The 15,527-nt window shown below is 34.8% G+C and overlaps 1 pseudogene; it reads left to right on the forward strand.

Annotated features, from left to right (window-relative positions):
* The first annotated feature begins 592 nt into the window (after nt 1–592).
* LOC126703763 (uncharacterized) lies at nt 593–10,434 on the forward strand (annotated as a pseudogene).
* Nucleotides 10,435–15,527: the final 5,093 nt, after the last annotated feature.

A 15,527-nucleotide genomic window follows, 5' to 3' on the forward strand; every position in this document is an offset into this window, starting at 1 on the left:
TTTTTGCTGGAAGTTTATTTGTTTATTTATTGACAGTTCATTAAAATATATTTGTAAGTTGTACCTAAATAATAAGGCTTTAAAATGTTATTCTATAAACAAGCTAAAAAAACAAAGAGAAAAAAAAAAATTTGGCAAACATATTCCACTTATATAATCTCTTAGAAACCGTATATTCTTTTTTTCCTTTTTTTTTTGGAATACCATATATATTTAGCACTGGTTTTTGGTAATCTGTATGATTTTTTTATTTCATTGTTATTATGATTTTGTGCAGCATGTGGTAAAGTTAATTTCAATCCTTTGATTATTATCTGAAAGGTATTATGTTTTAGAAGAGGACCGTGAGGAATTTTGGAAAAACCAAAAACCTATATAATAAAGTAAGCTTTAATCTGGCCTTACTCGCTAAACAGGGGTGGAGACTTCTACATTGTCAAGATTCTCTGTTTTACAGAGTGTTTCAAGTCCAAATACTTCTCAGATGGTTCATTCTTGGATGCACCAATCCCATCTCATTCTTCTTATGCTTGGAGGAGTATTGCTCAGAGTCGGACTCTCTTGATTCAAGGAAGTCCATGGAGGGTGGGGAATGGAACTAAGATTAATATATGGCAAGATAAGTGGCTGCCTATGGACTTTGATTGATTCTGTTTTCTATCCCTTTGAAGCTGACATCATTAAATCTATTCCCGTAAATTTCAGACTGCCTCCTGACTCACTGATTTGGACAAAAAATAAGGCTGGAAACTTCACAGTTCGTAGTGCTTATTTTCTTCAAAAGGAGTTGGAGAATGCTTCCTATGGCAACTTGGCATCTTCTTCACATTCAGGTCGTAGGCATTCTTTTTGGAATATCATCCGGTCTTCCTTGATTCCTCCGAAGATCAAATCCTTCATTTGGAGAGCTTGTACTGACAGTCTTCCTCTTCGTACCAAGCTTTTTGATAAACGTATATCCAGCTCTTACTCCTGTGTGCTTTGCTCAGATGCAGCGGAATCATGTAGTCATATCCTCTGGGAATGTTCCTTTGCTCAAGCCGTTTGGTTTCAAGCTCCTTTTAGGAACTCTTTTCACTTTTCCCTTGCACTCTCTGGAATTTGAAATTTTGTGTGTAGCGCTTTGGATGATATGGAACTGTCGAAACAAATTCATCTTTGAAAACAAAAGTACAAAACTCCCTGTTCAGATGGTTTGTGGTCTCGAGCTTCGGTGTATGTGATGGAGTTAATGGAGGTTAATAAGAATGGATTAACGGTACCGACAGCACCTGACAGGAAAGGTCTCCTCCTCTTTCAGATTCAGTTTTCAAATTAAACCTTACTCTCTCACAGTCTCTGTCTAAAGCTTCAGTTGGTGTGGGTTTTCTAATTCGTAATTCAGAAAGGGAAGTTTTGGCAGCATCTTGTGAGCGTGTCAGGAAGGAGCTGCACTCACTGTGGACAGCAGCTGCTGTCATGCGTAAGGCCCTTGTGTTTTGTCAAAACACTTGCTTTTCCAAGGTCATTGTTGAGAGTAATTTTGCTGAGCCGGTGGACTTCATTAATTCAGATTGGATCTGCACTCTAGAAGTGGCTTGGATTTTGGAGGATATTAAGCTCATATGTGAACAATTTGTTAGTATATCCTTTGCTTCTGTTCCTTTAAAATATAACCATGCTGCTTTAGCTCTAGCTAGTGCTGCAAAAGAGAACGAGAAGGCTATTATTTGGTTAGAAGAATGTCTCTCCTTTCTCTTTTCCATTGTACAGTGTGATATTAATTGAATATAGCCTACTATCGTTTTGTCTCAAAAAAAAAAAAAAAAAGTACCTTTAGTTTTTGGTTTGTTAAATATAGAGAAATTAAATTACTTCATAGTGCTAAAAAAATACTTACACACATGACTCTAATTAATCTTTGAATTGGTATCAGATTAGATGTTATTTGTTGTTTTGGATTAAGAATATTTTTAGTTGATTATAAAATATCAAAGATTATTTCAATAATTATTTATGACTCTAAATAGTTTCTTCTCTTTTTGAAGCCGGCAACCTTCTGAATGCGTTATAAGGACACATGCAATGTCGAGCCCCAGTTTCCTCATTATTACTTAGTTTTTATTTGGAAATGGTGTCTCAGTCTGTCAATGTGTGCAACTTGAATGAGTCCTTTATTCTTCGTTTTTATTTTAGCACCACTTCACCTCCTGCTAGTGTCCTAAAGATGGTTAGCTATGGTTCCTGGAATTGCATGCCCTTGGAAACTTTTGGATGGTTGGATCAATTGTTTTCCTTTAAAAAATGTATGGCTGAGAGAGATGAATCCTTACTTGATCTCAATGAAAAGATCAAAATCCCCATGCTATTAAATTATTAGGTTGGCCACAGTTTGTCCCTTAGCAATCATTTCTCATTTATAATTTGATATTTACAGTAATATTGGAGAAGAGATTTGAACCCTAGTTCTCCTCGTAAAAGAGAATAGATAATACTAAAGAGTTATGACTCTCTTGAGAATTAGCCAACATTTTAAGAATATCTTAATTGTTTTCAATCCACATTGAGCTTCTTCCTCAAATTATCATTCATTGAAGAACTGGGAATCACAACCCCCCCCCCCCTCCTACTTAAAATTAAAAAACAACTAAAGTTTTACTAGAAATCATTGAATTACTGAGGTGGCCAATCCTAGAATTGATATTTTACTTTTGAAAGTGTCTAAAGACTTATGGCTATAGGTAATATGCTTAAAAGTAAACTTGTTTTGATGTTTAAGATATTCATAATAAGAATTTTAAATAAATATACATTGAAAAATTATTCTAACATTAGGAAAAACAAAAAACATTGCCTTTTCAGGCATGACAATGAGCACCTTGCCCCCTCAATCAATGGTTTTGGGCTTTTTATATATTTTGGGTTTAGGGTTTAGGGTTTAGGGTTCAAGGGTGATCAGTAAGAAATGACCAATGACATGACCTCTTTTGAATAGGGGTTAGACTTCTCAGGGCATATGTTATCTAGTCTAGGTTAAAATTTTCTAAGTTAGTGCACAAGTTGACCAGATCAAGTAGAGTATGTCATCCCTAGACAAATTTTGTAATATTATGAAAAAATATGTCTAATGAAAATTCAAGCAGATAACATTTTTTTTTTTTTTTTGATAAGAGGCATGAAATATTCATTCAACTTGAAAAGAGTTACAACAGAGAAAGCATACAAACACTGGGAGAAAATCACAAACAATTACACACCACTCTCCTCAATGAACCCGAGAGCCCAGCAATAATTCTGAGTTTGCATATTAACATTTTTGGGTCTCTTTTCTTGAGCTCTAGTGGTGGGCTCATTAAAAGGAGAGATATTACTTGTGGTTTTCGGGCTGGGAAGTCCTTGGGCCAAAGAAGAAAACATTTGAAAGCCCAAAACCGATTTTTGGCCTTAGAGGACCATTGGGAAACACATGAGTGCTCAACAGAGGAGGGTGTTGGGCTCAAGGAGCAAACCACTACCAACATAGTTGAACAGTTGCCTTTCTCCGTACCCAGGCTCACCGGACTAATAGCCACCGAAATCTGAAAACCGGTATCTTCCTCTCTTCTTTCTTCCTCCGACCCGCCTCGACAAGCAGCACAATGTTTCTCAAAAACCCCCTTCCTCCAATCGGACAAATCTTGAGACCCAGACCGAAGAAACCCACCAAAACCCAAAACACCACAAATAAAGCAAAAGGAAGGAAGCCACTCCATTTGAAAACTAGATCTAAAATAAAACTGGAAGATCTTTATTCCTCTATCTACATACCTTAGATCCAAACCCATCTTCCAGGCAGATCTTGGAGTGGACTTGAAAGCTCGCACGCACTCCTCTAGGATGTCCGATCTCATGGCTAAAGTGGAGCTTTCATCATCCTCAAACATGGTGAGATGAAAATGCAGAAGTCCTCCAGTGGTAGCTTGATCCATGTTGCTTAAGGGACCTTGAAGGCTACAGAGACTTAGAAAATACCCGAATAGGGAGAGGGAGAGAGGGCTTGTACTAAGGCAAGAGAAACAAAACCTCCTACTGAGGGAGAGAGAAAAAACTTTCTCTCTCCCTCAGCAGGAGAGAGAAAGTAGATGCCAACACAACAGATAACATATTAGTCAATACAAAAACAATCTCTTTATTTGAAGTAAAGGTAAACTCTCTACCAATTACCTCTATTAAAGTCCACAAAAAAGGGGAAATTTATTCATTAGATATGACCTTTACATTTTGAGAACTTATTCGGATTATATTATTGTTCAAACTTAGAGAGAACTCTAAGATCAAGATTAGCATGTTCAACGTTTTAGGGATTGTATGTTTGCTTGTATTTTGAATTCATGTTTTCGGTATCATTTTTTTTCAATCATGTTTGTTTTTGCTTTATTTGTTCAGTAATGCTACAGGCACAAACCATTTTCTAATATATTTACAAAATATTGATGTGGCCAACCTCTTATTATTTTTCATCTACACTCATCATTAATATCACTTTTTTATTTACCAATAATCACTCACCACATTAGAAGTTTGTAAAAAAATTTGTAAAATAGTTTGTATCTGTAGCATTATTCTTGTTTGTTTTCCCAAAAAAAAAAAGGAGAGAAAGAAAAAACAAATTAAGGCTGGGATGAAAGCAATGTGACTGAAAAACAATGATACTTAAGAAAATTAGGAATATAAAATAAACAATGACACTTGACTTTTTTTTTTTTTTGTTGAGAGAGTGTTTCAACCTATAAAGTCCGCTCTTGATGTTTTCTTTATCATTAGACTAAGACATTAATCAGTTTTTGGTGTAGGCGGAGAATAAACCTTAGATCTCTTATTCAACCATTAGAGATTTTTACCAGTTAAGTTAACCGGAACCCACTAGGACATAAAAAACTTAAGAGTCCACATTTCGGAAGTTGCTTAAATAATAATATGAAAACTTGTAACTTAGCGGGATTGAGATATTTTGGGACATCCAAAACTTAGAGTCTAAAGTTGGGAAGCCAGTTAAATAATAGTATGTGTGTATATATATATATATATATATAAAGATTATTAAAATTGATAAATATTTTCCTTTGATAATCATATATATATTATATCATATAAATAATACAACAAAATAGTTATCTCAACAATTAAGTTAATAGTTGTTTATATTGAAAGGAAAATTGTTGAGAACTTCACTTCTGATTGATACTTGATGATGCTCTCTTAAAGAGAGTATGTTACCGTCTTGAATAAAGATGTTAACTTTTATATTATTGCTTGTTTGGACATTTCTGGTGATAGTTGATTATAGATAAGTCCAAAATATCAAATCTTTTTTGTCAATATTATCCCTTGATTGTTTAAGTTTCATATATAGTACATATTGCTGCCCCCCGCGCCCGCCGGGGGGGGGGGGGTGGGGGGGATTGCTTAATTGATCCTATATCTACAACAAATAGCACCTAATTCTTATATACTTATAGTCGTAATTTAAAGATTGGAGTAATTTTAACACTAGAAAGTTTATTTATTTATTTAATGTTCTCTGCATATATAAGCCCCCTCCCCCGGTTGTTGATGACACACTAAATTGTTTTTACTTTTTAGTATGAAAAATTATTAGGTACTTTTGGAGTACCATAAATGCATACTCCCTTCTCTCACATGAATGGTGGGACCCACCATTCATGTGAGAGAAGGGAGTATGCATTTATGGTACTCCGAGAGTACACAAAATTTCCCTTTTAATACACTTATGGGTCTATTAAAATACTGCTTATTAAAAAAAGAAAAGAAAATATTATGTCCAAACACATATACCAAACCTATTTATAGTTTTTTTAAAGGCAAATTTGGAGTTGTGGATCAGAGGGTGAAAAGGATTTTTCTCATCTAATTTTGGTTTAATGGAAAATTTTGCAAATGGGTTTAAGATCTTTACAAAACTCAATTGCTCATCTGCCTATAGTTCTCAAAACCGAACCGGACCGGAAGGTCGGACTATGAAAACAGGGAACCGAGATGAAAATCGGTTTTTTAAGCATAAAGAACCGGGCATATGTGGCAATTCCGTGAACCCTAAAACCGGGGTTGGACCGCATGAACCGGTGGCAAGAACCGTGCAGTCCAACCCCTTAGCAATTTTTTTTGTTTTGTTTTTGTTTTTTTTTTAATAAAAAACAACTTAACACAATTTTATTCTACTTAATTAAATTATCCATCTCTTACAAGGAATAAAAAAATTATAATTAAAATCCTTCAAAGATATTCAACTTTACTTCAAAAATTAATCATAAATTTTAATGTTTTTACGGTTATTATTTTATTTTATTAACGTTCTTATTTAATTATGAAATATATGCTTGAAAATCATTAAATTTCCCTCACATATATAGATATATTAGTTAATTTTGCTAGTTTTATAAATTTAATATCTATATTTAGGCTTTAATTAATTATTACATTAATTATGACGTCATCATGGTTTGACCTCGGTTCGACCTCAAAAACCTTGAACCTTTCCCTTTTACGATTTAATGAACGGTCCGGGTCTGAAAACCTTGCATCTGCCCAGGCGCAAGTTCTGCCTTTACAGCAGAAACAAAAAGTTGGCAACATCAATGTCAAATGCATTTTCAAAGTGTTGCCTTACCTATTCAGCCCATCATAGCTTTACACGAGCTCCAGCTTCACAAGAGTTCCAAAATATTAGTCTAAAAGTCTCACATAAATTTACCGCAGGCATGCATGAATGACACAAAGTTAGGCAAAGTTTATAGAAAAAAGACTAAAGTTAGGCAAAGTTTATAGAAAAAAGACTAAAGTTAGGCAAAGTTTATAGAAAAAAGACTAAAGTTAGGCAAAATTACATTATATGCCGACATCATCTCTTTTATTTTCCCTCAATCTCAAATAGTAAGGTTTAAGTCTAATACAAATTTTATTATATTTATATGGACTGTAAATGCATGAGTCAATTTTTAAGCACATAACAAAAATGTAATCAAGAAATTGCGCATTGTCAAGCTCTTCTCAAGGAAAAAAAAAAAAAAAAACTTTGCCTATCTATAAATAACACTACATGACATATCAATGCATTCCACACAATTTTGCTTTCTCACCCCTCAAGCTTCCTAGTCGAACTGAAAATTAAGAACCGTGGCTATCCAAACACAGGCTAAGATTGCAGTTTTTGATTTCTCCAACTTGGACTTGAAGTCTGGTACAAGCCCTTCATGTTCATCGTTCTCAGCTTGCAAAGATGTTTGCAATGCACTTGAAAAGTATGGTTGTTTTGTGGTGGAACTTGGCAAAAACAATCTTTCAGAGCTTCACAACACAATGTTTACCTCAATAAGAGAGTTGTTTGAGTTCCCCACAGAAACCAAACTGAAAGTCACTTATGACAGGCCTTTCCATGGCTATTCCTCTTTTCCTCCTTTCGAGCGCATGATGATTGATAACGCAACCTCCAAAGATGTAACTCAAAAGTTGACCAATATCTTCTTGCCAAATGGGAATGATAATTACTGGTGATAATCTAATCTTATCTTCTTCATTGATTTTTTTTAATTGTTTTTTTGAAAATATTCTAAGGTTGACAGAATAATGAATAAAACTTAGATACAATTTTTAAATTCTGTAACTTTGATTCTTTGATTAGTACTTAAGTTTATACATTTTGTCTTCTCTAATAGCTTATACTTTTTGTTTTCTATGTACTATATATGTTAACACTTTGTTGTGTTTTTCTCTTTATTAGTGAGAGTGCTAATTCCTATGTGAAGCTAACGGCGGAATTAGATAAAATGTTGATGAGAATGGTATTTGAAAACCATTGTGTGAAGAAGTACTATGACTCTCGCATGGAATCAACTACGTACTCATAGTTTGGTCCTTCTGAAGTACACTGAACCTGAGAAGACTGGAACCAATCAAGGCATTCCAAGCCACACGGACAAGCACTTTACTACCATAATTCACCAAAATCGTGTGAAGGGTTCGAAGATAAAAACAAAGGATGGTGAATGAATTGGTTTTGATTACACCCCTTCATCCATTTTTTTCTTGGCATCTGATGCACTCCAGGCAGTGGTGGAGCTAGAAATTTATCTTTGGGGGAGTCATATATAATATTTTTTTTTTTGGTATGAAATATAAAATAGTACTATACAATACTTCATAACTCAATTTTTTCACATTTATTTATTAAGATAATTGTTAAAATACCTATATGTTCATTTTAAAGATAATGAATATTTAATTATTGTAATTTGTTGATATATATATTTATAGATTGCATTTTATTTAAATGAAAATTATGTTTATTTTTAGACTTTTTTAAATATGTATGTATATTATCAGGTATGGGGTATAAAATGATAAGATTATTTAAAAATTATCAAATTATTTAAGATATTTTAAGAAAAAAAACATTTTTTTTCAAAAAATTTGGGGGGGCCCAGGCCCCCCTTGGTCATCAAGTGGCTTCGCCACTGACTCCAGGCGAGTAATAACTAATACCATATGTCAAAAGCAGATTAATGGTTATTATTCATACAAAACTTCTTTAGATATTCATATTCCTAATCTCTTTTTTACTTAAAATTTTGATTATATATATATTAATAGCCAAATTAAGCTTATAAAAAATTCAATTAGATTTTAATTGGATTCTCAATTTCGTACCACATATTCCATTTAATTTTTAATTTTATGTTAAGTGAATAAAAATTGAAGAGTCCAAATCTAATTAGATTCTAAATTAGATTTCAATTGAAGTTCAATTTTTCGCCATATATCCATTTATTTATTTATTTTTAACTTTTGTGATAAGTGAAAAATTGGGTGAAAAAATCAAAGAGTCTAAATCCAATTAAATTATAAATTATATATATAATGAAAAATCATTACATATTTTAGAAATGTATGTTTTAAAAAAGTGTAAGCTAATATTATATATAATTTAAATCTCTTCTAAAAAAATGTATAATTATGATTATTTTTAATTGTACCCGTGCATATACACGGTGTTATACTAGTTACAATAATTGAGAAGATAAATTTGAATTATACTATTGAGCCACAAAATACTTGACCCTCTCTTTGATACTATAATGTGCCGACTGTAGAACATTTCGTGTCTTAGTTAATAGTACTGAGAGTAATATTTAAAATTTGTTATGTTGATTCAAATATGTTAGATTCAATAATGAATATGTCATGATAGAATAAAATAAGTTATTTTTAGATTAAAATGGGTATGATTAGTTTATTGATAAACTATAAAAAGTTGGTAATTATTTTTATCTAATTAGAAATCAATCTTATAAAAATTCATGTGTATGATAAATAAAAATTAGTCATGATTTTCAAAATTGCAAATTGTTTTTGTTTAAGGTAAAATTACAATTTTTAAAATTTTTACGATCAATGTATATACACTGATTGTTAGGGTTGGAAGGATTTGAATACTAAATATCTTCATTGGAAATACCAAAAAAATGTCAATTGAGTTGCAAGGCTTTTGACTAATATTAAAAATTGTTGATTAGTGTTCATTTAGAAACAACTTATTTAGCTAAAATTGAAAAAATTTGCTGAATATATTGTAAATAAAAGTAAAAGTTAGCTGAATAGTACAGTGAGACTCTTGAATAGTACTAAAAAGTGCAATAAAATCCATGAATAGTAGCAAAAATAAGCTGAAGTTGCAAATAAGCTGAAATTTTCAGCTTGTACCAAATGGAGTCTAATCTAGAGTTCTACATTTTCCTTACAGTAAACCTTACTTATTTTTATTCATTCAAATGAAAATAGAAAAGTAATTAATTAGAAGCAAATAGTTCAGTTACTTAATTCGTTACATGCATAAGCACTAAACAAAAGTTCCTAACATAATACATGTTAGGATGTAAAGAAAGTATGATTCAATTTTGCTATAAAACTATATGAAATTTGGAAGTAGCTTATTAATTAATTATTTTTGGTTTTAGTGGAGTGATCAATTCGAAGTATTTTCAGAATCCGTAAAATTCTGAAACAAATTCTGTTAATTTATTCTTCTAAAAAAAAAAAAAAGAAGAAGCTTCGGTTAGCTTTTCAATATTCTACTTTTCCAAATATTTAATTTACATTACGCTTTACAAGATCGTATCCAATGAAATTGATTGATACATGTTTTGCTTGACCAAGGTATGGAGCAATGATAGGATAAAAGTTTGCATCCATCGAGTTATGTTGACTGAAAATTCTGAGACGAGATACTCGCTTGGGTTGGTTTCATACAACAATAAGACGATATGTGTGCCAGCAGAATTTGTTGATGAACAACACCCTTTACAATACTAGCCATTAAATCTTAATGATTATGCCCATGCACACATTGCATCAATTGCTCAATGAAAAGAAGTTCCTATCGCTGCCTATTGTGGTGTTTGAAGTCGAATGTACTCTCAGTCCAAATAAACTAGTCTCTTGCTAGTTTATTTCAAATTTCAATGCAGTGTGTGGTCACTTTATATATAGTGACTTGCTTTCTTCTAGAATAAGGTTACGTCTTTATTTGAAATTTTAAAAGATGGAATAAGTTACTTTCCGTTTAACTATTTTCAGAGTTTTTCCTTCGCCCATATCTAAGGCAAAGCAATGCTATAGCATATGTCTCAGTTAGGAGAGTAAGACTTTCTTTTTCTTTATTAATTAACTTTGGTCCATCCATATGCATGGTTTCACTTTTAAGTGGACTCAATTTGTTGCAAAATTATACATTTCAAGATGCTCGACAACATAAATTGGATGAAATACACACTTCAAAGTCTGAACACTAATATGACTCATAGCAAGCTTGTGTTTGGATAAAGACATGGTTTATTAAACAAAATCTTAAAGAATATGGAGTTTGCATTCTTCACATTTAAAACTCTCATCAATCACAAACTCCGTTGTTTCAATGAGAAGTACATAGAAAATATAAAACGACGGGAATTGTCAATTTTTTGTTATTTGGATGTAACCAGAACTTGCAAAAATCCTTGTATATATAATGTTGTTGTTAACTAAAAAAATTTATTGGCACAGATTATTGACAATATGACTAGACTTGAATCAAAATAACCCATTAAAAATAAACCACACCCGTAAAAATATTCCAACAACACTATTTTCTAGTAATAGTGTTGGAGTATTTTAATATTATTTAATTAAAATGAATAAATATGATAATATAAATATAATGATATGATAGTTAATAGGAAAGATAAAGAGTTGAATAATGTGTCCACTTTTAGTGAGAATCTATAAGAAGGTGGACAACGTTAGCAAATTTTAAAAGAAAAGTGGAGAACATTGGCCACTTTTGGAGAGAAGCTATGAGAAAGTGGACAACGATGTTCACCTTTAAGAGAAAAAGTGGACAATGATGTTCACTCTTAACGCTGTGTTTGGTTGGGGTGAATTTAGGGGGAATGGAAAACATAGGGAGGAAAATAGGGTGGAAAACAATGTTTTCCACTGTTTGGCAAAAGAAGGAAAATGGGAAGGAAGGAAAACCCGGGAGAAAATTTTCTCTCTCGAGCTCACAAAATTCATCCTCCCAAATTAGGAGGAAAAGGCTGGAGAGAAAGTGCTCTCACAACACTTTTACAAAAATTCTCTCTCCCAACGTCTACAACAACTCAGCGTGACATAATAAGAAGAAGGAAGCAAAAAATAACCACCCAACTACCAAACCCAGCACCACCACCAAACACCGCAACCTAGCACAGAAAATTAACCCAAAATCAACAGAAAATTAACCCAAAATCAACGGAAAAGCAATTAGAAAACCCAACTCAAAATCAAGACAAACCCACTGGAAAACCTAACTCAAAATCAATCAAAACTCACGGGGAAACCCAACCCAAAATCATCACGGACACACCACAAAATCATCAAAATCGTTCTAAATCTAGATCCAAATTCATCAAACCCATATACAAATTCATATAAATAATCAAACCAAAATTGAAAAAAGAAGAAGGAGAAGAAGAAGAAAGAAAGAAGAAGATGCTAAAGAAGAGGAAGAAAAACCCAAACCGGAATTCTACTTTCTCCACCCAAAATCATTGCCCTTAATCAAACCCAACCCAAAATCATCATCTATAATAAAAGCATAAAACTCAAATTGTAAAAGAAGAAGAGGAAAGAAAAAGATTCTCAAAAAAAAAAAAAAAAAAAAGGAGAAGAAGAGAAGCGGAGATAGAGATAAGGACTGAAGGAGTGTATTATGACTCAGAAAAAAGGAGGAGGGGTTGGGTGGGGGTAGTTGGGAAATAATAGAAAAAGGGAAGAGTGTAAGGTTGAATTTATTCAACCATCTAATTGGCTTTATTCCGTGCCAAATTTGCTTGTAATTCAGCATTTAGTAACCCTGTATTTAGGTGGGATTGTTGTAAGGGTAGTGAGTGAGATAGTGTGAAGATTGCTCAAGAGTGTGCAAGAAAACAGAGAGTCGCGGCTGGGACTCGCGGCTGGACTCGCGGCTTCAACCCGCCAGAATCTGCACACGTGCCAAGCATGCTGGAAGATGAACAGTCATGCTAGCTGGAGCACTACAGGACAAAACAGGACAACTGGCCATACGGTTAACTCGCGATTGGAACTCGCGACTTAGTCAAGCCGCGAGGTCAAGCCGCGAGCCACCCCTGTTTTGGAAAAACCTGACGTTTCGCATTCCACTCCTCTTCAGTATAAATACCCTTTTAACCCACGATTGAAAGAGAGCTTCCAGAGAGAATTTTGAGAGAGAAACCCTAAAGAAAAACCAGATTGTTTTACCCACAATCTCTACCTTAGAGTCTCATCAAAATCCCTCACTCTCTTCCTCTCCATTGTCAAATCCTTGAGAGGCCTTTATACCAAACCTGGTTCTCACCATTATCATCTCTGTGAGACAGACGTTTGGAGTTCTGGGAAGCAGTTAGGAAGGAGCCAATATTCATTGGTTGATGCTACGGTGTAGTAGCGGAATCCGGAAAGCTAGAAAAGAAAAAGGTTCGGCGCAACCTCGTTGGAGCAAGAAGCTTGGAGGGCTTAGGTGCATTGGGTAGATTAGGCTTGGAGGGTCTATTGCTGTCCTTGTATCCCAACTGTATTTTCTAGTGGATTGATTACCGCTTGGAGGGCGGCGGAGAGGTTTTTCGCCGAGGTCTTCGGTTTCCTCTTCGATAACATATCTGGTGTTATCGCTGTGTTTGCATCTTCCTTCCTCTCTATCTCTGCCTTTACATTAATCTGCTGTGGTTATTTTGATGTGGCTTAGATAGTTGTTTAATCAATTCCATGTTATAGCATATGTTAAGTTTCCGCACACTAGTTGTTTAACATATTGCATGTGTTGATTAAATTGGTTTTTGGGGGTCTAAACGTTCAAAAGTGTCTTTGTACACGTTTTTGAACTTTCAATTGGTATCAGAGCGGGTACACATCTGTTTGGTTTTATTACCATTGTGTGATCCTTGACTCCCTTTCTTTTTGAGATGGATAGGTCTCAATCCCTTAATGCACCTCCATATTTTGATGGAAGTAACTATGCATTTTGGAAAGTTCGTATGAGAGCCTTTTTATGCTCTATTGATGAATCCGTGTGGGATGCTGTTGAGATAGGTTGGACCAAACCTGAAGCAGCCAAATCCACATGGGATAAGGCAGCACTTACTGCATCTAATGCTAACAGTAAAGCACTAAATGCTATTTTCTGTGGTGTGTCTCCAGATGAATTTCACAGGATTTCTCACATTATTATTGCCAAAGATGCATGGGAGATTCTGGAAACAACTTATGAAGGCACGAAGAAGGTGAAAGATACCAAGTTACAAATGCTGACCACTCGGTTTGAGGAGCTCAAGATGAGTGAGGATGAGTCTTTCGACTCGTTCTATGGGAAGTTAAATGAAGTGGTTGTCAGCAAGTTTAACTTGGGGGAGAAGATGGAGGATTCTAAGATTGTAAGGAAGATCCTTCGATCATTGCCGGAAAGCTTCCGTGCCAAAGTGACAGCCATTGAAGAGAGCAAGGATCTTGACGACATCAAGGTGCAGGAGCTGGTTGGTTCTTTACAGACCTATGAAATGTCGCTGCCAAATCAACGGAAGGGTAAATCCATTGCTCTAAAGACCGTTAATGAGAAGGTGGAAGATCAAGGCTCGTCAGGAGAAGATATGGTTGACAAGGATGTAGCCTATCTTGTTAAAAATTTCAAGAAGTTTTTGAAATTCAAAAACAATGGAAAATTTGATGATAAGAGAAATTTCCAAAATTCTGGAAGGGAGAAGAGGGATTTCAAGAGGAAAGATGGAAAAGAATCCCAATCCACACAAGGTGTTACTTGTTTTGAATGCAACGGGCATGGACACTTCAAGAGGGAATGTCCTAACTATTTGAAATCAAAAGGCAAGGTGTACGCCACGACTTTGAGTGATTCAGATTCGTCCGACTCAGAATCTGAGGAGAGCTGTGATGGAGAAGGGAACTACTCAGCTTTCATGACTATTGCTCATGTTGAGTCTTCGGATGAATTGAATTTGCTTGTTCAAGACCTTGGAGAACATAGTGAGGATGACTCACTAGGAATTGTTGAAGAATCAGAAGCTGAAGAAGAAGAAAGCACAGCAACTCTTCAAGAAAATTACAATTCACTGTTGGAGAAATCTGGCGAATACACAAGGGTGGCCAAGGCTGCTGTGAGAAAGATGAAGAAGGCTGAGGAGGACTACAAAAGTCTCCTAATCCGGTATAGGGAGGCCAAATGCAAGATTGAAACCCTTAATAGTGAGCTGTCCGAAGCCTACACTAAAGTGAGATTCCTTGAGAATGAGGTTGTTCAAGCAAATGCAAAAATAGAGAGGGTCACCACCAAGAAGCTTGATGATGTTATATCATCTCAAAAGAGCTTCTCAGACAAATCCGGACTGGGATATACCGGAGGAAGTAGCTCAACTGGAAATGTCACTAAAGAAGTGAAGTTTGTGAAGTCCAAAGATCCAGTTGTAGCTGACTCTACTAGTGTGAACCTCGAGGTGGAGGAGAAGAAGAATGTGGTGGACCAACGGATGCTGAATCATCATAATCAGCATGTGGGCAGGTCTGAGTCTCGTGCCAAGTCACGTCCTCGACCACAAAGAGGTCCTAGAGGAATGTATGTGTGCCATTACTGTGGACTTCAAGGGCACACTCGACCAAATTGCCAAAAGCTGAGAGCAAAGAACAGTGCTACTCCTCAAAGGTCAGGAGGACCAAGAGTTGATAGGAGAACGTGGGCAGGGGATCAACCTAGAGAGCAAAACGGAGATCCCGGAATGATGAACGTGATGAAGATGATTGGTGCATTCACCAACTGCTTGGAAAGCTTCTCACGAAGGTTTGAAAGCCCTAACTCCCGTACCCAATCCTCTAAGGAAATCACCCCAAACGCAAGTGTCGTGTGGGTGAAAAGGGGTACTCATGCATAAGCATTACAACATGTCCATGCATTAATACTTCCTATGCTTTGTGAC

Source organism: Quercus robur, chromosome 10 (assembly GCF_932294415.1).
Source record: "Quercus robur chromosome 10, dhQueRobu3.1, whole genome shotgun sequence".
Taxonomy (NCBI): Eukaryota; Viridiplantae; Streptophyta; class Magnoliopsida; order Fagales; family Fagaceae; genus Quercus; species Quercus robur.